Below are 27366 nucleotides of genomic sequence, written 5' to 3'. Positions count from 1 at the left end.
GCAGATGGCAGGTATCCAGCTGGGATATGTACAGAAAACTAAGCTTGATTGACACTGACAAGTCTGACCAGCTGTGTAAGAACTGGCACATATAGGAGATGTCACCCTTTACGCACCACATGCCACAGGTACCACCACTACACTACCACAGTCAACAGAACATGCTAGGGTACAGGTCTCCATCACAGATACTAACCATGTGCTGTAATGCATGTTGCATACATGTCAACTTGATCACCTCAGTGGCCATATGCAGGAGGCACCTGGAGGATTGGCTGATGCATGTCATTCTTACCCTAAGGGTCACCACAGTAGTGTCTGTCGATAGATTGCCTGCTGCCACCTGGCAGATGGCAGGATACCACTGTACACACAACCACTACACAACCGATCTCTCCTTGGACAATAGCTAGGTACTTGGCTATAACCACCTGCAGCGATGCACCCCAATACTTACACACATGTATGTGTGCATGACTGAGTATAGCAGTGTCTGTGTGTTAGCACACCTGTACTTGGAAATTCCATGAGGGTCTTCACAACCAATGCAATGCCCATTGCAATAGTCAGTTCTGGCTGCTGCTATATGGGACAATACATGTACCCTGTTAAGCTCCTCCCCATACTGGCTACATGAGCCTTGCAGTACCAACACTACAGTATTTCACAAATGGGTTGAAAGGCATGGGATACCCATTGTGTTCTGGCATGTGTGTGTGTGTGTGTGTGTGTGTGTGTGTGTGTGTGTGTGTGTGTGTGTGTGTGTGTGTGTGTGTGTGTGTGTGTGTGTGTAGTTGTGCATGTCCCTATATCCATAGGGTACTGCATTCTGAGGTCACATACTCCTATTACAATACCCATTGCCACAAAGTAGTACAGATAGTATTTTTGCTGCCCATAGCTGAGGCATGACAATGCAACACCCTAATATGCATGTGCATTAGATGCATATCCCTGTAGTACCACTGTTGGGGTATACTATGGGTTGTATTGCAGTTGCGGCCAATGTGTGATGGTTAGTATGGCAGAGTATCATCATGGGTTTCAGGGAGTACAATATCCACTGGGGAATGTGGGTGCTGTGTACACTGTCATTACACCAAGGTACACCCAGTATATGTCCTATGTACCACGTTATGGTTACCACTGTCACCATCAACCATACAGGTAACTGATACCACAATCCAGGCTAGTTATTCATGTGCTGTGTGCAGCCTACCTGTAACACATTGGACACACGGTCAAGTTAGTTAGCAGTGATAGGCCCTGGTATTTCAGCTGTGTGTCTGCCTGTTATCTGTCTGTTAATGTGTATATGAAGGTATGTCACACTACGTATTGTCCATATACACCCATTACATCCTCCATTAGCATACTGTACATGTCTGGGGATGTTCAGCATGTAACGTAACCTGGGAGACACCTCTCCCTAAACGCTGTGTGGTGTGTGCACTGTCAACCACACACTTCAGTATCACTACATACCTAGATAGGGGTCTAGTCACAGTGTTGCCAAGTAACAGTGTGCATGTATGTGGATGGGTTTACATCAGGTTGCAGGGTATACACACCTCAGTGGGTCACCTGTCCATGTGGCACATGCAATAACCATTTTAGTAACCTGTGACATGTGTTCAACTTTACCCCAGATATGTCACAGCCATGGTGTCACCTCAGTGCCATACCCTGTTGTGGCATATGATTGCGGACCATCCTTATGCTGACACATGTACACCTACAACACAAATGGATAACATTATGGAGACCACAACCAACCAGTGTTACTAACAGCTATAATGCATCATTGCTGGACAGCTACACTACCTGGCATATATATGCACTGCACTTTACTCTTTACAACATGTTACACTGTAGAACCATGGCACACTGCAGTACAGTCACTGTGTGCATTAGAACCATATTAGCCTGTCCCTGCATTGATGGTATGGATGACAGGGATGTGGCACAGGTATCATCATATGCACAGGGTGTGATGGTTTGCCAGAGGCCGAGGGTGGTCCATACATCTGACACCATGTGTGTGGGTGAGGGGTGTACTGCATTGACCTGGGCATGGTGCTGTGGTGTGTGTAGGTATGGGCCTCGATGTGCTACTCTCACCTGCTGATGACAAATTGTCCGCTGGTACCAGGCCCCTCATGGGACTGCCCAGGATGATGTGCATGTGGCCTGCTGTGGTGTGGTGTGGACAGCACCCCCCCTGCACTGCTGAGGCTGGAACTGTCACTATGGGAGCCCCTTGGTGTCCTAGCACATCCACGTTGACTGCCAGCTGTTGGTGTTTGCTGGCTCATGTCCACGCGGCTATCACCACATCCCCAACACATGTTGAAGCAAGGACACACCACGGCTGATGAGGGCCATCATCTCACCATGCCATCTATCCATGAGCTCGGTATAAGCACGGATGGCACCAGACAGTTCACGGATGTTGTTTCTTACAGATGCAAGAGCAGCCCTCTGCAGCCTTAGACCCTGTCTGATGTAACATTCCATATGTGCCTGCACCACCATGACAGCCTGAAACATGCACCTGCTGGTACCAGCTATGTCACCTCTGACAGGAGCATGATGTCCAGCGGCCCTACCATGAGCACCCTGGGACATCCGCCTATGTGGTGCCTTGCCAAACATCTGGCTATGCCTGCTGTGACCAGACACAGTAGGCATGGTTACCATGCTTTCCTGTGCAGTGCCACCAAATGCCAGCTGTCCCACCGCTATGGCCACTGGTGATAGAGTATGTATAGGCACTGAGACTGTGTGCAGGGTTGGGGTGGCTAAAAGGGGGATGTCAAATGTTGACACAGTGTCGGCCCCTGACAACCCCATCTGTGCCTCAACAGTACTATCATCATCTTTGGTGTCTGCTTGGACACCAACATCAGATTGCATGCAGGATGGACCCTGACCCACCTCGTCACCTGTAGGGGAAAACAATAAACGCACCTTAAAACCTGTACAGCATTGCCTAACAGTACACACACACACACACACACACACACACACACACACACACACACACACACACACACACACACACACACCTCCGTAATACCTACCTGTCCATGGCTTTACAGACAGTCCCACGTATATGTCCATGTGGTACCCCATCCTGCATCACATACACACATTGATACCACTCATTAACATATCAGTCCTCTAAATGCCTACACAAGCGGTCACAACACAAGACCTATTACTACTTTACCTGCCTGACCTGTGTGTAGTGGTTTTACATGGCCTCACTACTTTCATTCAGTATGCACCCTCTGTATGTCCGGACATCATGAGCATGGCCCCTATATGTGTGGGCTACTATGTTCTATCCATAATATCATGCACTGGTGTGTCATGTGTATGTAATGCTCAGGGCATGCCAGATATGCTGCTCATTCAGCCTATCATGTGACAACTGTAATATATGGATACACTCCCTGGTATTGACTAGTGCTTCCCCAATGCATCTGTAGTGCTGCATACGTGGGTTGTAGGTGGCCTGTCTGCTGAATGTAATATTAAGGGTGTACCTGGTGTCTACCTTCCCTATTGATGCCTGTTCCATGCTACAGACCATATTATACTATCTGTCCTTTGATTACACACATGACAAGTATTCCTGGTGTGTAATGTGGCAGTCCATGTACATGTACTTCATGATCCCAGAGGGAGGTACTGCTGTATGAAAACCCCACAATCACACATGTGCATACATGGCCGGACACACAAACACACATGCACACAAGCATCCTACATGCATCAACCTCCCTCCACTTCACCACAGTGACCTTTCAGAAAAACTGACTACCCACCAGGATGCACACACACACACATACAGGTGAGGTTGCACAATGAAAGTACACACAGTCCTCCTAACAACCTTCTGTCAACATGCATAACATATGGTACCCGACAGCATGCAGTGTAGCTATAGTCAATCCATGCTAGCAACAGTATACATGTGTGTGATGCATGTGCTGTGCAACTAGGTGAAGCCCTTTCCCCTGGTTACCACTGCATCCATGAACATGGTATTTCTGTGCACCAGTTCTGTACCCTACCATGTACTGTGCACCACACCTCACAGGTGTATGGCCCATTGCTGAATGTGTACTACTGTGGCAGTTATGTCAGCTTTAATGCTCACAACCCCTATGTTTTCCAGCAACACATACCTGGTACGATATGTGGACAGATGTAATTTGCGAATGCCTGATGTCTGATGCACAGCTCTCAACATCAGTGGACCATGTATGACCAATCCAATACTATTTCACTGACAACCATCAGAGCATACCGTGGTTATGGGGGGTGTACACACCTTTATTGATTTGATGCACCCATCCTTGATCTGCCATGGGACCACATCACCACATATCTTAGCAGTACACGAGCCCAATATGGGACATATGTCCTGTACTTTCACATACAGTGTCTACAGAATGTGTTAAGTGTGCGGATGCTGACCATGATGCACACACACTGTGTGGGCATTTGTGTGCACACCATTATCATGAGGGTTTATTGCACCTCTTGTTATGTGTACTACAGCAGTCACTACTCCTGGCACGGGTATACCAGCATGGGCCATCTGCATTTACCAGTGTATGTTCAGTCTGCCCTACACATGCCCCCTTATTCTGCATGATTGCAAGGTCTACTCATGTGCACACCCCTTGGTGTTCACACACTGCCATCACTATTGCTGTGGGGGTAGGGTTATGGCTGCCACAGGTCCTGAACCTGACTATGTGCAGATAGAGCCATTCCTAGTATCATTAGGATCCCAGCTGCAGTGTACTGGTGTGTCATGCTGACACCCACCCTCCTTCAACCTTTTTGCGAATGCATGACATTGTAAGCCCTACACATGTGTCACTTTGCAATGTCCCACACACTGAACACCACATGTTACAGCCTAGTCCCAGCTGATAATGTGGACTACTGTAATGCCTTATGCCATAGTATATCTCTGCAGCAGTTTCCATTGTCCTACAGGTAAATACACTGGTGTTGCACTGTATAATGGTGTTGTTCTGAACATTTCCCTACTGTATGCCATGTCTCCTACCATTATGTTACTCCCTGCGGACACATTCTGCAATGACAGGATGTTAGTCATCATGCAGGTGTCTGACATACCCTTCCAATACCCCATCATGGTCACCCCTGTGACACCGTGCATTTCACAGCAACAATACATACACATGTACAGCATGCATTCTAGGTAGGTGTTTTAGATGTTTGCATGGAATATACCATCACCACTACATGCCCATTGTGTTGGCAAGCATCTACATAAACCATACTCACCAGCTACATGCTGCTGCCTTGGTGGTATCCTGGTGGGACCTACATAAAAGGGTGAGAGATAGACTGTTAGTGGCCACACCTGTGGCAGTGCTACAGAGTGGTTGCAGTATTACAATACAACAACAGTACATTTCCACAATACTACCACATATGGACATCTGTTTATCACTACTATGCAGCAACATAATATAGCTATGACATGTCAGATATGCATGATCTACCTGTTCCGATGCGGATGTATATGCAACAGTGGTCTACTGATGTGACCTGTGGCCTTACCTGCATGCTCCTTGGCTGGTGTGTGAGTGGCACCCACCTCGTCAAAGGTGTCCAGTGGTTGTTGGCTGGTGGGATGGGCAGGTGCCATGAGGCTGACAACGAGCTCCTCCACACATGTTGGGGGAATGGATAAGATGGCCCCACCCTGTGGCAAGGTGATTCCCCGGACTGCAGCAGCAGGCCAACGGGTATTGCGAAGCAGGTCAGTACAATGATACCAGACCTGCTCATAACTGCAGTTGTGCAGTCTGACATCATTCCACAGGGTGGTCCACTCCTGCTAGTCATGGACAGCCTGGCCAAACAGCATAGGGTAGTGATGGATTAAATACGTGAGCAGCACTTCAGTTTCAGCAGCTGAATATGTTGGTAGCCGTGCATGTGACATCTTGGCTGAAAGACATAAAGATGGAAACAGGTCTGAGCAGCAAGGATACCACAGTTCTTAATACACATCTCTGTCACCCCCCACCATATCAGCAACAACAAACTGTACACATAACTCATTAGGTATGGCTACAGCTTACCTACCAGTGGGACAGATATTGTATTGTACCACACTTTCTGCTATGTGCTTGTAGCCATGTTACCTGTGTGGACACTATCATTGCTGGCCTGTTACAGACTGTTCACCTGCATGCCATTGTCAGGGTTACTATGGTTCCATATATGCCTGTTGTATGGCTGCTTTGTGATTGCTGCACAACTGACATTCTGTGTTATTGGGGATATCTATGCATGCTGTTGGACATGTTCTGGGATTGTGTAGACTATTACTACCAACATATGTTCTATAACAGTGGCACAATAGCAGAAGCACCTCTCCAAATCCATCTGCCCATGTTACCTGGCCACATCACATGTGTGTCCCACCCTGGGGCCTACTCATGTACTGGTCCAGAAATACCATCAGGTGAAACCAACCCAGTGGATGTTGTCCCCCCTGGGGGCACACACAGACATTTTTCTGTCCCCTGAGGTCAGATCCAGGGTCTCTTCCATACCAGGCTCCACAGACACATGTGGGATGTGCTACATCACACTGAGGCACCCAGTACACATTCACAGGGCTGACATGCTCTTCTTGCTCAGCCTCCAGGCCAGGCACCTTCAGGACATGGACTGCTGTTGTGAGTAGCAGTGGGTGGGAGGATTGTTCCAAATGTGTCCATATTGGGGCCCATGGGGCATCCACATCACAGACCACACACACCATCCAGGGTGTTTACCCACCACATGTGTCACATACCACCCCTGTACACTGTCCTCTATATCTAACAACCCTGACCACCTCCACAACTATAGCTGCCATACTTCCCCATATTCCCATTCCATACTTCACAGACAAGGGCAATGTGGTCCCAACAAGGGGTTCACATGTGACATACCCGTCCATGTTGCACACACTGCCAGCTGTAGATATCTATGTGTATTGCTATGTGTGCTGTTTCCTGACACATAACATGCAGCACTGTGGTAGTACGTTGAGGGACATGTATTTACATACATATATGTTTGTGTTTGTATATATGTAGATGTGCATATAGGTTTATATCTATATATGTATAGATATATGTGATGTATATATGTGCTCATATATATGTCCACACATGGGTATCTGTATATTTGCGGACATACATGTATACATATATATATAGCAATACCTCTTACAGGAGAACCTACACACTCAGGCCAGCTACATATTTGTAGGCAGTTCCAGAACTACAGACAGAGTATGAGTAGAGGTGTTGTATGCATTGTATAGCACTGGTGTTACAGGGTTTGTGTTCACATACTAGTATAACTTGGAATGCAGTCTGTCTGCATAGCTCGCAACTGTGGGTCTATCCTCTTCATGGCCAGAGGTGTACCTATTATGTATTGTCTGCCCACCACACAGCTCTTGTGTCAGATATATCACTGGCAGTGTATGTGTGAGTGCTATCAGTACATGTCTACATCCATTCCTGACTAAGGGTATGTTGCAGACTATCCTGTAACACCAGTGACTTGCTTAGTGTATGACAACAGTTTTCCACATATGGACGTGTGTTCCAGCTTTTTTTCTCCACCTACATACCAGGCTTTGCACAAGACATGCTGTCAGGGGTTGTTCTGTAGTGGGCTGTGAGTATGTCATGCTGCCATTCCTGCCATCAGTCCACTGCTGTTGTGTCCCCCACACATACAGTGGGGTTTGGGCCATATATGTGTGGGCATCACCTACACAATACATATGTGCCCTTATGCACTCCAGAGGCCAGTGTATGTAACAGTGGTATATGGCCCTGTATTATTGAGTCTAGGGGGGATGCACCATATCTATCCTAGCCTGTTACAACATGTGGGGGTATCAGGGGTAAGTTGCCTTAAGGTACCTAGATGTACATTACCATACAATCCACCATGGGTAAATGCAGGCCTACTGGCTCCTGCTATACAGTCTGTTCTGTTTGTCAGTGTGTTTGTGATGGTGTCAGTTATGCCTTGTTATGTAACAGTTACATCCCATTGTGTCAGCTGAGGTCTTAATCCCCTAGGGATTGTGTACAGAGTGTAGATAGAGGCTGCTGAACTATACATCTGCATTACTTACTGTTGATTGTTTGGTATCCTGTGACCCAGTCTGTCTTTACTATTGTACTACTTGAAGGCAATGGTCTGGACAGCAACATTTGTAAACCTTTCCAGACTACTGTATTAGTATTACTGTTTCTTAGTTGCATTACTCTATTTATATGGATGTAAGTGTCTAAGCAGCTATATGACATGGCATATACAACTGTAATAGTACGCAAATAAAGCTTTCCCATGTATGCAAACCTGTGTGTGGTGTTATATCCTTTGACATCTCTGTGAGTATATGTTGCAGGCAACAATTGTCATTTGTATGGGTGGCTCATACAGTATCCAGTTGTTAAGGTGGTAACTGTAGGCATAGTGGCTGCTCTATATTGTGTGCACCTTCTACATATGTATCTTACTATACATATCTCTGCATGTATATGTGTAAGTAAATATATATATATATATATATATATATATATATATATATATGTATGTATATCTGTATCTGGATATATGTGTCTATGTATATGTATCCTAGGGATGTTGATTGCTTCCACATTGTACATTCCCTATGGGAGCCAGATTGTACTGCATATGTTACTGATACCAGCCTGACATAATACAGGTGGGATGGAGTACTGATAACATCTTGTGCCCATGTTGTGTCAGGTCCTGGTTATGGGATCTGCAACAGTTGGTAGTGTATTGCGGGGCAGATGTGTTTGGCTGTGGCTGGGTAATAAATATTCGTACCAGACATATGTTGTTTGGGACCTCTCAACCCCATTAACTGTGCATGTGGACATATATTTTTTTTAATGTTCCCATTGTTATCTACAGATGTATGTCTGTATATACCTATATAGACATATATATCTGCTTACATATATATAACTTGCTGTATATATCTATCTATCTATATATATATATATATATATATATATACATATATATATATATATATATATATATATATACATATATATATATATATATATATATATATATATATATACATATATATAGATATAGATGTAGACATATATATCTATAGATGTATGCATATGCATGTATATATGTTTATATATATATATATATATATATATATATATATATATATATACATATATAGATATGTTATATCTATTTAGATATTAATATATATATATATATATATATATATATATATATATATATATATATATATATATATATACACACACACACACACACACACACACACACACACACACACACACACACACATGCATCTACATGTTAGAATACATTCCCTGTACTGTTGAATGACTGGGCTGGATGATATGTTTGTGAAAACATCAGGGTTATGTATATCTGACATGGCTTAGTGGTAAATCACTTTGGCTATGGTGTGGAGGGTCCTGGGCTGAGCCTTACAAGGGCTGTTTATTTTGTTGCTGGGCAGAACAAGGGACGTTGGATACAGAGTGAATAAGGCACTTTTAATGCATTGTAAGCGGGTTTGCACGGAGGTAAGCACTGCTAACTTCCGGTTACAGTTTCTGATACTCAGCTTCTAAATTGCATAACTTGTTTAGGCATTGCTTACCCCTGCACAAACAGGCTTAAACCCCCTTACTACTGCTTAAAATGCGTATTCCCTCTTACCCCCGGGATAATTTCTTTAAAAGAAAAGAAAAAAGGGTTGATAGGAAAGTGGTGAAAAAGGGGTACAAAGAGGGAAAGATAGTAGGAAAAATAGCTAGGGGTGAGCAGGAAGGGTGTATGGAAGGTCCATAGCTGCCCATTTCTTCTAAAGCAACAGCTGTGCATATACCCTGAATCAGGAGGTAAATGTGGACACTCAAACCCCTAGGAGAGGGGAGAGGACAACAATAATAAGTTGTGATGCCAATTTGACCAGATTACATGTGTCCAGTGGACAAGTGTGCGAAATGGACAGCTATGTATGGGGCACGATTTTTTTGTGGGGAACAGATTGCCCTTTTTTTCAGGTGAGAGTGGGATGTTGGGGAGGGATAGTAGGTATAGTTGGGGAGGTAGACTGGGTAGGTTAACAGATAAGACAAACAAGATGCATACAGGGGTGGTATATGACACATGTGGGGGGTAAACACCTTGATGGGGAGGGGTGTTGGGAAATCGGAAGCCCATGAGCCCCCTAGTGGAAACAGTGGGACTGAGGTCCCCACCCATGGGCAGTCACCACTGCACCTTTATAGCTCCGCAGGTGGCTGTGTTAGGGGCTGAGTTGCAGAGCCAGGCTGACCCTCTAGTTCTGACACATGGCCCTCAAGCTGGCATAGCAGATCACCAAACTGCTGGTTGAGCTCGCTACTCATCATGACCCAGACCTGGCGACGGGTGACAGGTTCCTGTCTGTACCAGGGGGGCGAGCCCCATCCCCTGAGGTGTTTCCACCTGAAGGTGGTGCAGGGCCAACAGACAAGGAGGTCCCGTGTTGGGCCCCAGACATGCTGGTGCCCGGTTCCATGGCCAGCTGAGGTGGGACAGGTGGGTCCACTGGCACCGACCTTCCCAAATATGCTATAGTGTTTTGATTTTTGCATCATATGTGGATTATTAATAGTCAGCACATTCCAGGGTTAGGTATAACAGCATGTATAGATATTCCCATTAACCTAGATACCAGATACAGAACAGTTGCATAGCAAACGGAACACATGCATATATGGGACCACAGTGGTAATAACAACAGTATGCAGGTACGTTGATGGCACCATGCTCCCAATGTTGGAATAATTCAATATAGCACATGCATGGAAAAAAATAATAATATTTATCAACCAATAGGACATAATCAAAAAGTGGAGTTATTACATAATGGTTGAAGTGGGTATGTAGTTTATTGTTGGAGATATGGTGTGGGGGGGGAGAAATATCTCAATTAACAACTAGTATATTCCTGTAGTCCACACTACTTTCCTAGTCAGTGCTGTTATCTGTACCTTTTAAGTATTACTACACTACCCTAAATCCTTAGTTTGGACAGTGATATGGCTGTTGTCATCATTATACATAAACTAGATTTACCTGCAGTATACACCTCTTACCTGGTATACCTGTGGAGGAAATGTTTGTTAACACTAACTGTTTCTACACATACTCCCAGATTCTGGGTTGATGTTGTGCACATAGCTATCCAACTCTTTCTGCACAGACTCTGGCCATGTCTTGACCACATGCAGGTGTACCGGGACATATCTAGACTATTGCCCTCTTCAACCTCTTAGTGATCTGACACACACATATACATGCTTTCCTACAAAGTTATATTATGTAGCACAGTGTAGGTGACAGTGATCAGTGATACTTTATTATTCAGAGAAACTGGGGCACTCACAATTCCCTATAATACCAGAGTAAACAGTATCAGTACAATGTATCAAGGTTTTTACTTCTCAGCACAGTGTTTGTATCCGATGTATCTGTGGGAGCAATGTTTGTTAGCACTATCTGAATGTTGCCACACAAAGTTCCAGATTACACATTAGTGGTATGCACTCTGGTTACAGCTTGACAACATGGGGGTGTAGATAGGACATACTTGGCTTATTACTCTCATAACAGTTTCGGGAGTTGCTACAGTGACAGGTTTGTTCTCATAGATGTGTGACAATCACTTGTATTCCCTGTTTGCTGCCTGAACATTTGGGATCATCCCACAGACTTCCAAGGGGGACAGGGTGACAGGCATCAGATATGGGCCCATATACTGTACATTCTGGTCTTATCTGTACAGTTGTGGGGTATAATTCTGTATGCAGCCTACTTCCACTCCCAGGATTCAGACCATGGCTGTGTGTGCTACAACTTAAACACTGTCCATCAGAGTTGTGTGTGCTCTATGGATATTGCTGCATATCTCCTATCTGCTTTCTGTCTTATAATTCTCCTGTGGTTTTGCATTCTGACCTTGTATTACAACAGTCTTATACAGATTTCCTAGACAGTTATACTTTGTAGGACAGTGTGAGTGACAGTGACGAGTAATGCATCATTCAGAGCAACAATGCCGTACAATACCAAAGTAAACAGTACCAGTACAGGGTATCATTCTTGTATTTCTGGGCACAGTGCTGGTATCTGACAGACCTGTGGGAGAAATGTTTTTTAGCACTACCTGAATGTTGCCACACAAAGTTCCAGATTACACATTAGTATTATGCACACACATCTCACTCTGTTACTGTATACACTCTGGTCACAGCTTGACAACATGCGGGTGTAGATAGGACATACTTGGCTTATTACTCTCATAAGGTTTTGGGGAGTTGCTAGTGTGCCATCTTTGTTCTCATAGATGTGTGTCAATCAGTTATATTTCCTGTGTGCTGCCTATACATCTGTGATCATCCCATTGATTTCCCAGGGGGCAGGTTGACAGGCAACAGATATGGCCCACTTTACTGGACATATCTGTACAGTTGTGGGGTATGGTTCTGTCTGCAGACAACTACCACTGCCAGGATTTGAACCATGCCTGTGTGTGCTAAAAATATAACAGTTCACATCTAAGATGTGCTATTCGGGTTTTGTTGTCTGCCTTTTCTCTGTTTCCTGTCTATGTGTCTCTCAGTTCTACTAAATGGCCTCTGGGGCTTACTCCAGTCATATACAGGCATTCCTACACATTCTATTTATGGTGCACAGTGTGGGTACCAGTGCTTAATACAACAGTACTATTACGTGATTGCAAATCTACATTACCATATGATACCAAAGTATGCACATGCAGTCCAGCAGTTAGACCTTTATTGTCAGACTATTACACTTTTATTTACATACAAACTATATGAGACTCTTCCTGCAATATTCTCCGGTGTATGCAGTACTTGCCTTAAACAATACAGGTTTTATACAGGCAATTCATTTACTAATACTTTTAAATTTATTTCCTGTGACAGTACATGCAAGAGTATTACTGACCTGTCTCACATCGCAACCTCTCCAGGCGACTTCCATGGGCCTCCTGGTTCATGGTCCGCTCACTTGCAGCTGTGGAGGACAGAAGAGGAATATTTAGCCATAGCTATCCATGATATGCATGAGCTGGCAATTATTACACTCATAGTGGAGTGATACTTACACACAGCTGGGACATCCCTTGCCATTCTAGCATCTTGGCTCCACTGCTCCAAGAGGTCCCCCTTGCACCGCTTTAAGTCGGCATAGTGATGCCTGACCTGCTCACCAGTTCGAGGTATGCCAGTGGCACTGGTGAGGTCACGGGCAAGATGGTCCTAGGCTTCTGCCTTATATTGAGAACCCTGGTACTGGCCCTGCAGCAGTCTCTGCTCATGGTCTTTGACAAGGAGTCCTACCATGACTCTGGATTCCTGGATGCACCAGTGCTGCGCCCGAAAATGCACACTCTCTTCCCTTCCTGACATGGTGCCTGCAAGAGGAAGCTACAACCAGTTTTGAGATGTATTCCTGCCTGTTGGGATTAAGTAAGGCCAATTTCCCACACTTTTCTGTGTTTGACCAGTTTTGAAAAGGCTACACTATGGGAAAACCTGCTTACCTAAGGTTGGCATTGTTTAAAGGGGTATAACACTGGGCACATTGAGTTAGCTGGCCTACACATTACTTACACCTCCTAAGCTGGCCTGTGCAATGCTTATCATTGCTTACAATAGACTTTGCATTATATTTTCTTTTTGGCATTTATTTATTATTCATTACATCTTATATGTATGCCTGGTATCCATGATTCATGTGTACGTACACTGTATGGGGTCCTTGTGTTTTATTGGAGACTTCAACACTCTATTACAGTTACACCTCACTTCTGGGCTTACTGTTGTACTCTATTTCAAATATTTATGTTATGTAGTGGGTTATAGAACATATGACTGTATACCAATTCCTTTCACAGGTTCAGTTTGATTTTACTATGTTGAGGACTTGTTTGCTGATACCTCATTCTTCTGTACTGCTGTGATTACTTGGTGGTTAACTACTGTGACTAGAGTGTACAGGGTTCTGTGTTCAAGACCTGCAAGGCTGTTTATTTTGTTGCTGGGCAGGACAAGGGCTGTTGGGTACAGAGTGATTAAGGCACTTTTGAGCAGTTGTAAGTGGGTTTGCGCAGGTTTGTGCAAGGGTAAGCAATGCTAACCTCCAGTTAAATATGCTTACAGAGAGTTAGCTTCAAAATCGCTTAACCTCTATGCGCATTGCTTACCCCCACGCATACTGGCTTACACTCGCTTACTAGTGCTTAACTATGTTTACTACTGCTTATTGGTGCTTACACTTGCTTACTAGTGCTTACTCCCGCTTACAATTGCACTGATTTAGACAGTAATATTTAATGGTTCTTGGGAAGGTAGGGGATTTGGAAGCTGTATGGAGTTGTCATTCATTACACATTTTACCTTCCATTTGTATTCATGATTTCTGTGTACATATACTGTACGGGGCACATGTGCTTATCTGGGGATTTTGCAACATTATGACACTGACACCTCACATGTGCATTTAATACAGTACTCCAGTTCACAAATATATGTTATTTAGTGGGTTATGCAACTAAAATATTGGTCATAACGTGATTTGCCATGGAAAATGGAATGTGCTGCAGTGGGACTCGAACAGGGAATGCCTGCTCGTAAGGTGAATGCTCTGCTCACTACACTATTGCTATACTGCTTCATTTGAATATATATTCCTTGTTATCCTCTTCAGCCATTTAAGCTGCATTAACTGTAGCTAAGAGATGGGCACACCCGTGCACCTATGGTTAGTTTTAATCGGATTCTTAATAAAAAAAATAAAGGTTGGTTTATTTGTTTTGTATTTGCTATTGCTGTTGTACATGTGGGGGAATGTTGCTGGTGATATGCAGACACCTATGAGCGGTCTTGCTCATTCATTTGGCATTTCTGCTGTTTTTCATTGCGGGGGTGTGTATATTCTGACAGCTGTCATGTGGAGGAATGTTGCGGGGGATATGTGGACACCTATGAGCGGTCCCGCTCATTCCTTTGGCCATTTTGCTGTTCTTCATTGCAAGGGTGTGTATATTGTGAGAGCTCTGCTGTCAGATACGCCCCCTGCATTCTTACATGCTCCATGTAGGATTAGGAGCTCAGGCAGTGCACCTTCATTAATATGCATGATGCACTGCCGTCCTGCTCCTAAACGGCTGCTTCCGTGCAGGACTAAGCTAGTTCTGCACGAAAGAATAGTGAATCCAGGGGATAGTGCCTATCCCCTCATGTGGGTTTCCTTGCAGAACCCAGATAAACAATGTGAAAGCTACATATCAGACACATCTTCCTCTGTATGTTGCTTCAGACAGCTCTACATTCCCTGCTACTCATAACTGAAATCTGAGAATATAATCCAGCATACAATATCTCAGAAAATGTACACAATTATTCCAGGACCCCAACTTACGGTGAAACCATCAATTCTCATGCAGGTGAATCTATAGTTATATACAGCCTGAAAGGAATCTTATTTTTATCAAAGCACTCAGTTCTAAACCTATCAGGTAAAGAGTTACACTAATGGGTTCAGGAATGTCAGTCATAATAAAATATCCAGCTAGTAATCTTATGATAGATAAGTATATACCAGTATTGGTTCAGTTCTTTTACAGCATCCACAGTGATACAGCTTGTAAGAATCATTATGTCCACAGTACACGCTTAACCTAGTAATGACACATGCTCACTACTACAATGACACCATCTGCTCAGTTACAGGACTTAGTGGGTATGTCAGCTGTATGTACTCAGTTTATAAGTGGTTCATGTCAATGAATTTCATTTGCTTCACAAACATAAGATTAAACAATTTATGTATGTACTGCATACTGCTCTGAGATGGCCACTTAACAAAAGCAGGCTTCTTATGCTCCCATTGATGCAGCAGCATGCATAGAATAAGTCTTACATAAGTAAACAACAGCTAAAGAAAATTAAGGATCACAGAGGTAGGTTCCCCATTTGTGCTCTCTACTGGAAATCCTTTTGTGTGCAGACTGCATGCCCTCTCTGGGTCTGTATGGGTTTTTTCCTGGATCTCTCTTTATCTCTCACATCCCAAAGACATTCTAATAGGTCAAATGCTGGTCTTCCCCAATGACCATTGCTGTGTGAGAGAGAGAGAGAGAGAGAGAGAGAGAGTGTGTGTGTGTGTGTGTGTGTGTGTATGTGTGTGTGTGTGTGTGTGTGTGTGTGTGTGTGTGTGTGTGTGTGTGTGTGTGTGTGTGTGTGTGTGTGTGTGTGTGTGTGTGGGTGTTTAGCAAAACACATGGAATCATTTCTGGAATGGATGCCAGCCTCTTGCAGGATACATATGAATGTACATGCATCCTGAAATGGTCTGACATCCATTCAAGAAATGGTTCCATATGTTATGCCCACTGATTGATGGGCAATGGCTCTGGCCTAGCCATGATATTGCATGCACTAAAGCAGGTATCAGAAAATAAATAGGCAAGTTTTCCTTCTCAGTTGACATCTCTATAAAAAATCATCTTGCCCTTATTCTACACTAAATACCACAGTGCCTCCATGCCAGTGTACATCTCAAAAAGGCAAATAGTTTACAACAGTCTGTAACCTTCTAAAAAATGTGCAGTGATATTATATAATACTAGTACCTTGTTACATGACATAACCAGAGTTTTCTCCTGTCCATATAAAGTGTATCTGTCCATATCCATCCCTGTGCCAGTAGCAGAAAAACAAAACAAAATTAAGAGCTCTGGGTACAAATTATGTGATTTGGCTATACTGTATGAATTCCATCAGTCTGTGTTTTCTCCCTCTTCCCAGTTGAGGGTCTATGGACGTTCTAACAAAAATAAATACACTAACAAATGCATACATATGTACAGACGTGCATTTATATGTACGTAACTAAAGAAATACATAAAAACATCAAGCCTTAGAGGATAAAGGGTTAATGCTGCAGTAGTGCCATGACGGGGTAAAAAGTTGTCTGACAATTTCATTTAGATTGGAAGAAGGCTCAGAAGTGCTGACATATATATTTAGTAAAACTCTGGTTATTACTCTGATGGAATTAGTTTCTGTACATGCAAATTAGAGAAAAAGGAACATAAAGAAAGTGGAATAGTGGGTTGTGCTATACTTTCACAATGTATAAACTCCTTTTAGGAAATGCATTTTCAAAGCTAAGTGCCCATTTCCTTCTTAGTTCATATGCACAACAAATATTATATGGGAATGAATGAATGAATGAATGAATGAATGAATGAATGAATGAATGAATGAATGGATAAATGAATGAATGAAAACTTTTTTCAGTTTTTGTCATTCCTGTTTATGCATTTCTCAGAAGGTTTTGGGAATATTTAGTCATGTTTTATGCATATTATTTTACAGTATCCTGTGGTTAAAAATATTTACAACTGAAAATTCAGACAGAAAGCGTAAATCCTAGTGCACTTTTCCTGCACCTAGGTTTACAGTGCAGCTTGATAGACTGAATGAAAGATACAGAAAGCTCAAGCTAAAAGTAACGTGGGTATGGGTGGGTTAGCTTATTGTCTTTTTTTTGGCCATACAGAGAGTAATTGTTGGGATTCATAAGGTCTCCTCTTTTAGGTTCGATGGCTCTGCAGATTACCTGTCATTTGTCTCCAGATCATTTATGTGAATAACAACTACAGAATAGCAATAGCCTACAGAAAAGCTTTCCAAAAACACAGACACACACACACACACACACACACACACACACACACACACACACACACACACACACACACACACACACACACACGGTTTTTCATAGGACAGAGCATCTGTTTCTTTAAACAGGGACTTTTAAAAGTATTTCGTAGCACTACCATAGTAACAGTTTTGAGTATGATACTTACAGAAGCATACCAAAAGTAAAGAATCTCTTTTTTTCATTTTCATCTCTACAACAAATCATCTCAGCATAAGGTTCTGAACAACAGGCATGCATTAATGAACATGAATGCTATACCTGACTTGACAAATTCATATCAGGAAATAATTTGTTTATTCTTCATAATGCAGTGCGTGATTATTATAAATAAAGTTATTTAACCTCATCAGAGTTTTAACACTTCCAGTACTTGGGAAGGTAATTATTTCTTTGTATTAGTTCATCAGATATAAATTAGAAGCTTATGTTGTCAGCAATACTACAAACGTTGTGTCACATCTTCTGGGGCAGTGAATAGCTGCAGTTGTCAAAGGTTTGAAGGGTAAATCAATACTACTCAGAGACAAGTGCAGTTATATTGTGGCCCATCCCTTGCAAATGTTATAAAGAATACAGCAAATGAAACTACTCAGGCATTCATCCTTTTCCTTTAGTTATTCTTCTGCATACGACACTGTTTAACTCAGCTTGAATCCTGCATTTGTGTCAATGCAGGCAGAGGAATTGAAAAAAGGGACTACTAGTAAATGGGGGCACGTCTGCGAAATAATGACCTCTCTCCAGTAACCTGTGATAGTATTAGCACACACACAAATGTGGCTGGCATGTGTAGCCATGATGTAGTTTTGTCATGACGACATGCAAGAATTTCATACACTGCAGCTAGGTAACAGAGACATGGAATTTACCTTCCATATGCAAGTCATTGTCCTCCCTCAGTCTTTCCACAACACAGCAGCAGGATTATATTCTGAAAGCAAGAATTCCAAATGTTCTCTTATGCACAAGTATTGATGTGGAATTGCAACAATCTACATCCCCATATGTGCAAATAAGGTTCCACAGTGTTTAGATCCGTTAGTCATCTTTGCTAGTTTCCTTGACCTGTTTGCTCCACCCCTTCCCTACTGTCACTGGCTGGAAGCCAGTGCTGTACCTCCTACAATCATATGATTGACTTTAATTCATTGGGCTAAAGATGCTGCTTGACTCGTGATCTCCAGCCTCAAAAGTTTTATTTTTTAGAACAGAACATTCAGTCATAGTGCCATTAATATACATAAATGATTGTATTTTTCTCTCGCCTGTATTTGTTACTTGGCATACAGTTATACTTCAAATATATAATAATGATGAATAACTAAAGTACAATAATTTATCACAGGTTACATGTGTGTGTGTGTGTGTGTGTGTGTGTGTGTGTGTGTGTGTGTGTGTGTGTGTGTGTGTGTGTGTGTTTAGGGGCAGACTAGACTGACCACTGGCAAAAATATCCACATTTAGATGCATGGAAATACACTGACATAAGAAACTTGAGCAGTAGCTGGTATGCAAAAGCAATAATAATTTCAAAATGCTATGCTTATTCTTCAAATTTTCACCCTACACATGCTTTCATTAAGAAGAGAACTGAAATCATATATTAGTCCTATTTTGTCTACGTCCAAAACTCTTTCAGCTGTAACTTGTAAAATGTAAGCACTAGGAGAGATTATTAAATAGAAAAAGCTGTGTGATTGCATAATTAGTCATAAACAGAATTCAAGGAACTCAGCTCCATCAGCTTTTTACAATAAACTGGACCTTCTTCTTTATTTATTTGTTTATTGCTTGCTGAGTAAATGCCTCCCCGTGACAGTTTTGCTGCAATACGCTTATTTAAAATGGGTCACAGATCCCTATAATTGTTAGTATCTGAATGATTGAAACTTTGTGGTCAGAGGGATTGGGAAAGCCACATAAGCCTATCCATGTCATACTATAATGACACGCTAATGTCACTTTTAACAGTGGACTCCTAGCATTTTCTGTGTGCTTTTCCCAGTTCTGTTTGAAGGCACCTGCTAACCTTGTTTAACAGAACATGAAAATTCTCACAGAACATCAGCTGTCATTTCCACTGAGACACTGCAACACTTTTACAGTCTTTGTTTGTTGTGTGGTTCTTTTGAAAAAGAAAATCTATTGCCCGGGGCTAACTAATCAGCCTCAAATGCCTCTAGAAACTAATTACATTATGCAAAAAGTTATACAAAAAAAAAAAAAAAGACAGAGAAAGAAAAAAAAAAATCTTGCATGTGTCTGTTGTTCCTTCACAGTGAAATGGCTCTTGTCTGAACACTTTTCTAGAATTTGTTGGTTTCAAGCACTCAAATTTTTTATATGATTATATTTACAGTACTCTTACAGCTGCTTAAGCCCCAGCTGCTTCAAATCCAGGAAGCTACATCATGCTCTCAAGCAGCTGTTTCTCCATCTGCCCATCAGGCCAAACAGCTGCTTGAACTCAAACATTGAGAGACGTAGCTGATGCAGCAGTCAGATGCCACTGAGGTTTTATTGCATAACTGGTAAATAGGAAAGGTAAATGGGAAGGGGCATTTTCGGTTTAGAGAGGTAGGGGGATTTTAGGTTTGGGGAACCACTGGGTAATGATGCAGAGTTAGAGTTGAGGAGTGACTAGATGATGGGATGGCTCAGGATTAGGGTTATGGAGTGACTGGGTGATGGGAAGGCTCAGAGTTAGCATTATGAAGTGACTGGGAGAAGGCTCAGAGTTAGGGTCATGAAGCGACTGGTAGTTGGCCCAGAGTTAGGGTTAAGGAGCAACTGGGAGATATCTCAGATTTACGGTTATGGAGTGAGTGGGAAATTGCTCAGAGTGAGGGTTATGGAGCAACTGGGAGATGGCTCAGAGGTAGGCTTAGAGAATGAATGTGAGCTGTTTTTAGGGATAGGGTCAGAGTTCTGGGAGGGAGAGTTAACTTACTGGTACTGCACGGGAATCAGAATAGTGGGAGTTAGAGCACTTGCCAATACAAGTTAGTGGCAGCAGGGAGTTGTGTCGCAAGCTAATGGTATGTGCGCACTTGTAGTAGAACCTATACTGTAAGTAAGAAGGAATTGTATTGATTAGGACATGAATTGTGCTACTATACTTACCTTCTTTAAGTCTCTTCAAAAAAGGTCTCACACAGTATTTTTAAGAGCACTGGCTTTGTCCCTGTACTAACCCTGATTAATCACTACTTATTCAATGTCTTATTTAAATTAATATTGTATGCATCTCTTGCTCATAATAGCTTGCTGCAATCTGTTTTTTTTTTGTATACTATTACACACTGTGTATATTGTGAGTACCTACTAGAGGGCTTTGTGAATATGTTTGACTCATATCTGTTATGTTCTATCTGTGTTATCTGGAGCTTTTCTCCTCGGGCCTCCGCTGAAAAGGGACATATATCCAGTCGGACTATACCGTCAACAAATGTAAAAATAAATAAAAATAAATAATAAAATATTGTTATATCACAAGAACTTTGAATTGTAAAAAATGATGGAGATAAGGATTGGGCAGCTTAAACATTAGTTGCTGCGATATTGCAATAGAACTTAAAAGAACAACAATTGTACTTGAACTGAGACTGTACTAACAGGACAATACAGTATTTTGATTAATTGATTTTGCACCATTCCACTGGCAGAAAGGAAGGGCATTCATCTGTACTACTGGCAATCCCAGTCCCACGGGGCAGGGTGATAAGTAGGATTAAACTGCTACCTAAATGTCCTACCATCATTTTACAGCATGAGTACTCCCATTTCAGTTCATTTCTCATTAAGAACATTTATTCTCTAATTCACATGGTTAGGGTCTGCCCAGGAGTTTGCACATTCTGGGAAGAAGCATGTCTACATCATAGTTTTTCTGCTACAGATTAGGACTAAATAAGAAAATTTTATCTCCAGCAACACAATATCCCAGATGCATTTGGTTACTGATTCTCACACCATCACTGAACATGTGAAGAGTGGGAGTCTGAAAGTCAATAATGCTGTTTGAAGAATTGCCTCTCAAAGGGAAATGTGAGCAACAAGATGGCATCCTAGTTGGTGAGCAGATAGCTTTAAGTATTTATGGTAGCCAAGAGAGTCTGGAGTCAGTAGGAGACTTGAATCTTGAAAATAAGGAGGAAATATATTCTGCTACATCTGATAGCCTTCACTTTCCTTGAAACATAACATCTGAGCATTACTAATGCAAACAGAACATTATGATAGACTTTTTGTTTGCTTGGGATTGAGGGAAATTACCTCTTTTCGCTATTGATCAAACAGCATATTATACATGTTCACATATGCACCTGCGTGCACGCACACACACACACACACACACACACACACACACACACACACACACACACACACACACACATGCAAAGTCATGCTATAAAGCTGATGAACTGTTGAATGCTATCTTCTGCAAACAGAAACATAAAGAGGAAATATTTTGTTTATGTATGTATACACTTATTTATTTATAGTAATGAACAAGCTTGGCTACCATCTGGTGATTACTTCAAGATGGCACAAAGTTATTCAGATGGCACACAGATGGAGCAACCACTCTTATAAATGAATACAACTGTGTTTCATATAAGGGTGACTCATTAGTTGTAATGTGGTATTTTATCTGTGTCTCATGCATAAATGATAAATGCATGTGTGTGTGTGTGTGTGTGTGTGTGTGTGTGTGTGTGTGTGTGTGTGTGTGTGTGTGTGTGTGTGTGTCTGTGTGTGTGTATTCTTGCTCTCTCTTTCTCTCTCTCTCTCTTTTTCTCTCTAGCTATAGCTATATGTACATATATGGAACTGCCTAATTAACTCAAATCAGGAAAAAGGTGATGAAAAAATAGTCGAACAAACAAAATAAAAAAATAACATTGACATTCCAAAGCACGTGCTTCAACATACTACTTTGGAACATGCAAAGAAAAAGCAATGTTTTTGCAAGGGAACAAGAACTCCTACATCACCATTGCAGGATGCTATGCCCCCACACCCCTGCTATTTATATATACCAGCTCAAAGATCACACAATAGTTGGGAAAGGGCAAATTCCCCAACCTTAGAATCATAGTGATCTTGCACCATTGTGGACAGCTTTCTTGTTGACCAAAGTGAGCAGTCAAGAAGATGTTGTATAAGATATATTCAACCAAATCAACAGAAGCCTTATACATACATACATACATATATGTATATGGATGCCTACAAGGGCATTGGAGTTAATGAAGTCCAGGAACCTTTTGGCAAGTGAGATAGAAAATGTATAATTTACCCAGTCAATGGCTAGGTAATTAAAGTCATCCAAAACCAGTGTCTTTGGTTGTATCTTGATTGACTCAAGTAGACCCAATTAGGCTGAGTGGATGTCCTGATTCATGAAAAGTGTCCTATAGCTGGCAATGACCTGAAGAGAGGTCTTGCCTACAGTCAATTGCACCTAAAGTAATTCAAGGGAATCATGCTGTTTAACCAATCTAGAGGTGTATTTATCCTTAATGAATATTGATACACCACCTCCTTTAATTTTCATGCCTTCAGTTTTTTGGTCTGAATGTGTGGAAGGAAGTGTAACCTGGTATGGCTGCGGTGCTCTCTGCAGGCTTAAACCAGGTCTCAGTGACTGCACAAATGTCAGCATCTTCCAAGGTGAGGACTGCTTCCAGTGAGTGCAGTTTCTGGTTTAGACTCCTAGAGTTTAGCAGCATAACCCTGAGGTTCTTTTCAGAGGGTATTTTTATTTATTTTATTTATTTTACATTTGTTTACCAGGAAAGTCTGACTGGACACAGGTCCATTTTCAGCGGAGGCCCGGGGAGAAAAGCTCCACATTACAATACATTACATGAGAGTAAAAAGAAGTAGAACATACATACATATGGCATATGTACACATCAGGACAACATGCTAGTGATTAACAAACATACATATAGCATATATACACACAACAGGACATCATGCCAGTGATTAACATTTCTTACAGTAGATAGTCAGAGGTACATTTTTTTTTCTTTTGCAGTTATAAGTTTTGTAAGGTAAATGTACATGGGTTTGGAAGCTTTCAGGGGAGAAACTGTTTATACATAGCTGTACCCTGACAAATTATCTTGGTATGGATTAGCCTGGTGAGTGGCATGAGCACAGCCAGTTACTTAGATAGTGGGTTTTCAGGAGTTTTTTGAATTGACTAAAGGAGATGGTAGAAGTTATTTGGCTTGGTAGTGTGTTCCAGGTTTTGGCAATGGTGTTGGCAAAGAGGGACTTATCAGCTTCATTTTATTGTTTGATGACAGTTATGAGGTTCTGGTTACTAGATCTTAAGGCTCTAGAGGGAATGTGGGGCTGATTTAGGTGCCGAAATGCTGGGGTTATCTCAGGAAAGTAGTAGAGTTTGTATGCTATAGAGAGTTGATTGAGTAAAAGTATATAAGGCAACTCAAGCCAGTTGAGTTGCTTAAGGGATAGACAGTGGTGGGACCTGTATGAGGCTTCAGTAGCAAACCTGGCAATCTTGTTGTAGCAAGATTCAATTTTATTTAGATCAGTTTGGCGGAGATTGGTCAAGATGGGAGAGGCATAGAGGAGGGTGGATAGAAGATGAGTCCTTGCGATGGTTACTTTGGTGTGTTTTGTCATAAACTGCTTGTTCCTGTAGAGGAGACCAAGTTTTTGATTAACTTTCTTAATGATATGTGCTATGTGGATGTCGAACCTCAGGTTATTGTCTATTTCTATGCCTAGCAGTTTAGTGTGTGTGGTTGGACTGAGTTGAATGTTTTCTTTGGAGTTAATGGTGAAATTATTATTTAGGGGAGGAGCTCTGCCAGGGCTGAAAAGAATTAGTTTGTTTTTTTGGGGATTAAGAAGAAGTTTGATGTTAGTGAATCAAGTTTCAGCTAGGGTGAAGTTATTTTGGGTAAGGGTTTGCAGTTCACTAAGGGTAGGGGCAGCACATATGAGGGTGGTGTCATCTGCATATTGTACTATTGAGGCAGTGGGAGAGGATGAAGAGATCTGATTAGTAAATAGAGAGAACAGCAATGGGCCAAGGATGGATCCTTGAGGGACTCCTGTGGTTACCGGTAACAGGGGGGACAATTGATCCTGCCATAGGACTGCTTGCTGACGGGCAGATAAGTAGCTGTTGAACCATGATATAGAGGAGGGACTTATATTTAGAGTGGATAGGGTATCAAGAAGCAGACTGTGGTTAACCATGTCAAAGGCTTTTGATAGGTTTAAGAATATGGAAGAAACAAATAGACCCTTATTTCTGTGGTGGTTAACTATGTTGGTGAATGATAGTAGTGCTGTTGTGTTGCTATAGGAAGGTCTAAAGCCATGCTGGGCTATGGAGAGCAGGTTGTTATTCTGGAGGTACTGTATTAATTGAGTATGAACAACTCTTTTTAATATTTTGGATAAAGGTGATAGGATTGCTATTGGGCGATAGTTGATGAGCTCGAAGGAGTTGCCTTCTTTGTGCAGTGGAATTATATATGATGTTTTCCATGAAGTGGGGACTTTGCATTCTGAGAGAGAGAGAGATCTGTTTATGAGAATGGAGACAGGATAGGCTATAGCTTTAGCTGAGATCCGAAGGGAGTCTGCTGGCAGCTTATGAGCTGCTAGAGTGGTTGGTTTAAGTTTACCAAGGAGTTTAGATATTGATTTGGTGGATACATAGTGGAGGTGAAAACTGGGGCTATTGTTTTGTATATTGGGGTGGGTTGGGGTAGGTATTGGTGTGGGGCTGCTAGTACTATTTTGGGCACTGGCAAGGGTCTGGACTGTTTCGGTAAAGAATTTGTTAAACTGAGTAGGAATGTTTTTATGGTTATTTGGAAGCATAGGGGTTTTAGTCGTGGACTTTCCCAGATGCAGTATACCATTTATTGTGGCCCAGAATTTTTGTGGGTTGTGAGCATATTTTTCTTGCATGCTTATATAGTAGCTGGATTTGTCTAGTTTGATTTGTTTTTTGGCTTTGTTACAGAGCTCTACATAGTTTTGTCTCAAAGTTGTGGTTTTGATTTTCAGATGTTTTTATGTCAGGAATTTTGTTCTTGTGACATTGCCTAAAAATCCACTGTGGGGGTGGCAAGAGCTTTAGCCAGTAACTGAAATCCTAGAGGTGACAGATTAACACCATCTCTGGCAAAGCGTTGAGGAGACTTATGCCTGCTGTTCAGAGAACTAAAGTAATCCTTACTATAAGAAAGCCTTTGCTTAGTGTACTCACATGACTCGTATACAAGAAGACATTCAATCTCAGCAAAAATTAACATCAGTACAACAAAACCTGACAAATTCATATCTCAAAGATTTCCCAAACCAATAGAATAAACTCCATTCTCAACTGAAATAAGCCCATCAATTTATGCACACAAGAAGGGCTTGAATGGCTACACTGGCACCTATGAGTTTCATCATGGTGTCCCTTGATGCAAAATAGGCCTTAAACTTGCTCATTGAAGTTATGAACCTATAATAATAAAGTACTGCATATACATGGAGAATGGAACACAGTCACAGATAAGATAATATGGCCTCATGCAAGGAGTCTAGACATTTTTGAACACTTATCATAAAGGTGTTACAGCCACAGCTTATACAATCCAAACACAGATCATTATAATGCAATATGATAACTATATTACATTCATAAAGCAACAAAACAGTATGCCATGTGTATAGAGTATGACCCAGAATTACAATGATAAACACTGCACTTGGATTATAACTAAGGACCCACTAACAATGAGACCATTAGTTTTCAAGGTGTAAGGGAAATTTTTTCAGCAGTCTTTGATCTCTAAATGGAGCAACCCTTGTATAACAGCCATAAAGGTCAAACAAAGCAGTCCTTTTCTGCAGTTTATCTGTTTTGTGACCAGACCTCAATTCTACTTTTTGAAGACTACTTGTACCTTGGCAAACAGAACCTGGTAGGCATGTATTCTTATAGCTTTTCGCTTAAGGTGAATGTCAGTTTAGAAACATAGGCTTTATAGAATTATTTAACATAAGAACACCTTCTTGTATTATATATCTTTTGTTGGGAGGATGGCCTAATGGTTAAGGTGTTTGCCTTACAAACACAAGGTGCTGGGTTGGAGTCTCACAAGGGATAATTTGCTAGGCTTAAAATGGCTCGCAAGAGCAGTTAGCTTAGTACTAACCTATGAACCTAAATGTATTACAAAAAGGTATAGCAGACAAGGAAATGAAGTGAAGCCAAACAAACAATTTGTCAAACAGAACTTTAATATAGTAAGGGATTGATAAATATCACCATTCTAGATTTATGTAAATAAAGCAAAGTACTAAACCTGGAAGAGACAGCTAAAGAAGAATAGTCTAAAGCTATGCATCTGTCAGTAAGAAAATAATAGGCAATGTTGACCAAGAGTAACT

At 41.8% G+C, this 27366-nt stretch overlaps 1 long non-coding RNA gene across 1 annotated transcript in view; it reads right to left on the bottom strand.

Moving 5' to 3' along the window:
• The window catches only part of LOC122813505, a 1588111-nt gene extending 1569124 nt beyond the window's left edge, over positions 1–18987 (bottom strand). Inside the window, exon 1 of the long non-coding RNA XR_006366698.1 lies at positions 18792–18987. This is a non-coding gene — a long non-coding RNA (uncharacterized LOC122813505). The remainder of the gene's footprint in view (positions 1–18791) is intronic.
• Positions 18988–27366: the final 8379 nt, after the last annotated feature.

This window comes from Protopterus annectens, chromosome 10.part0 (genome assembly GCF_019279795.1).
Source record: "Protopterus annectens isolate FY-2018-M chromosome 10.part0, PAN1.0, whole genome shotgun sequence".
NCBI classification, from domain to species: Eukaryota; Metazoa; Chordata; order Ceratodontiformes; family Protopteridae; genus Protopterus; species Protopterus annectens.
The sequence above is the reverse complement of the archived record's forward strand: the minus strand, read 5'-3'. Positions and strand labels throughout refer to the sequence as shown.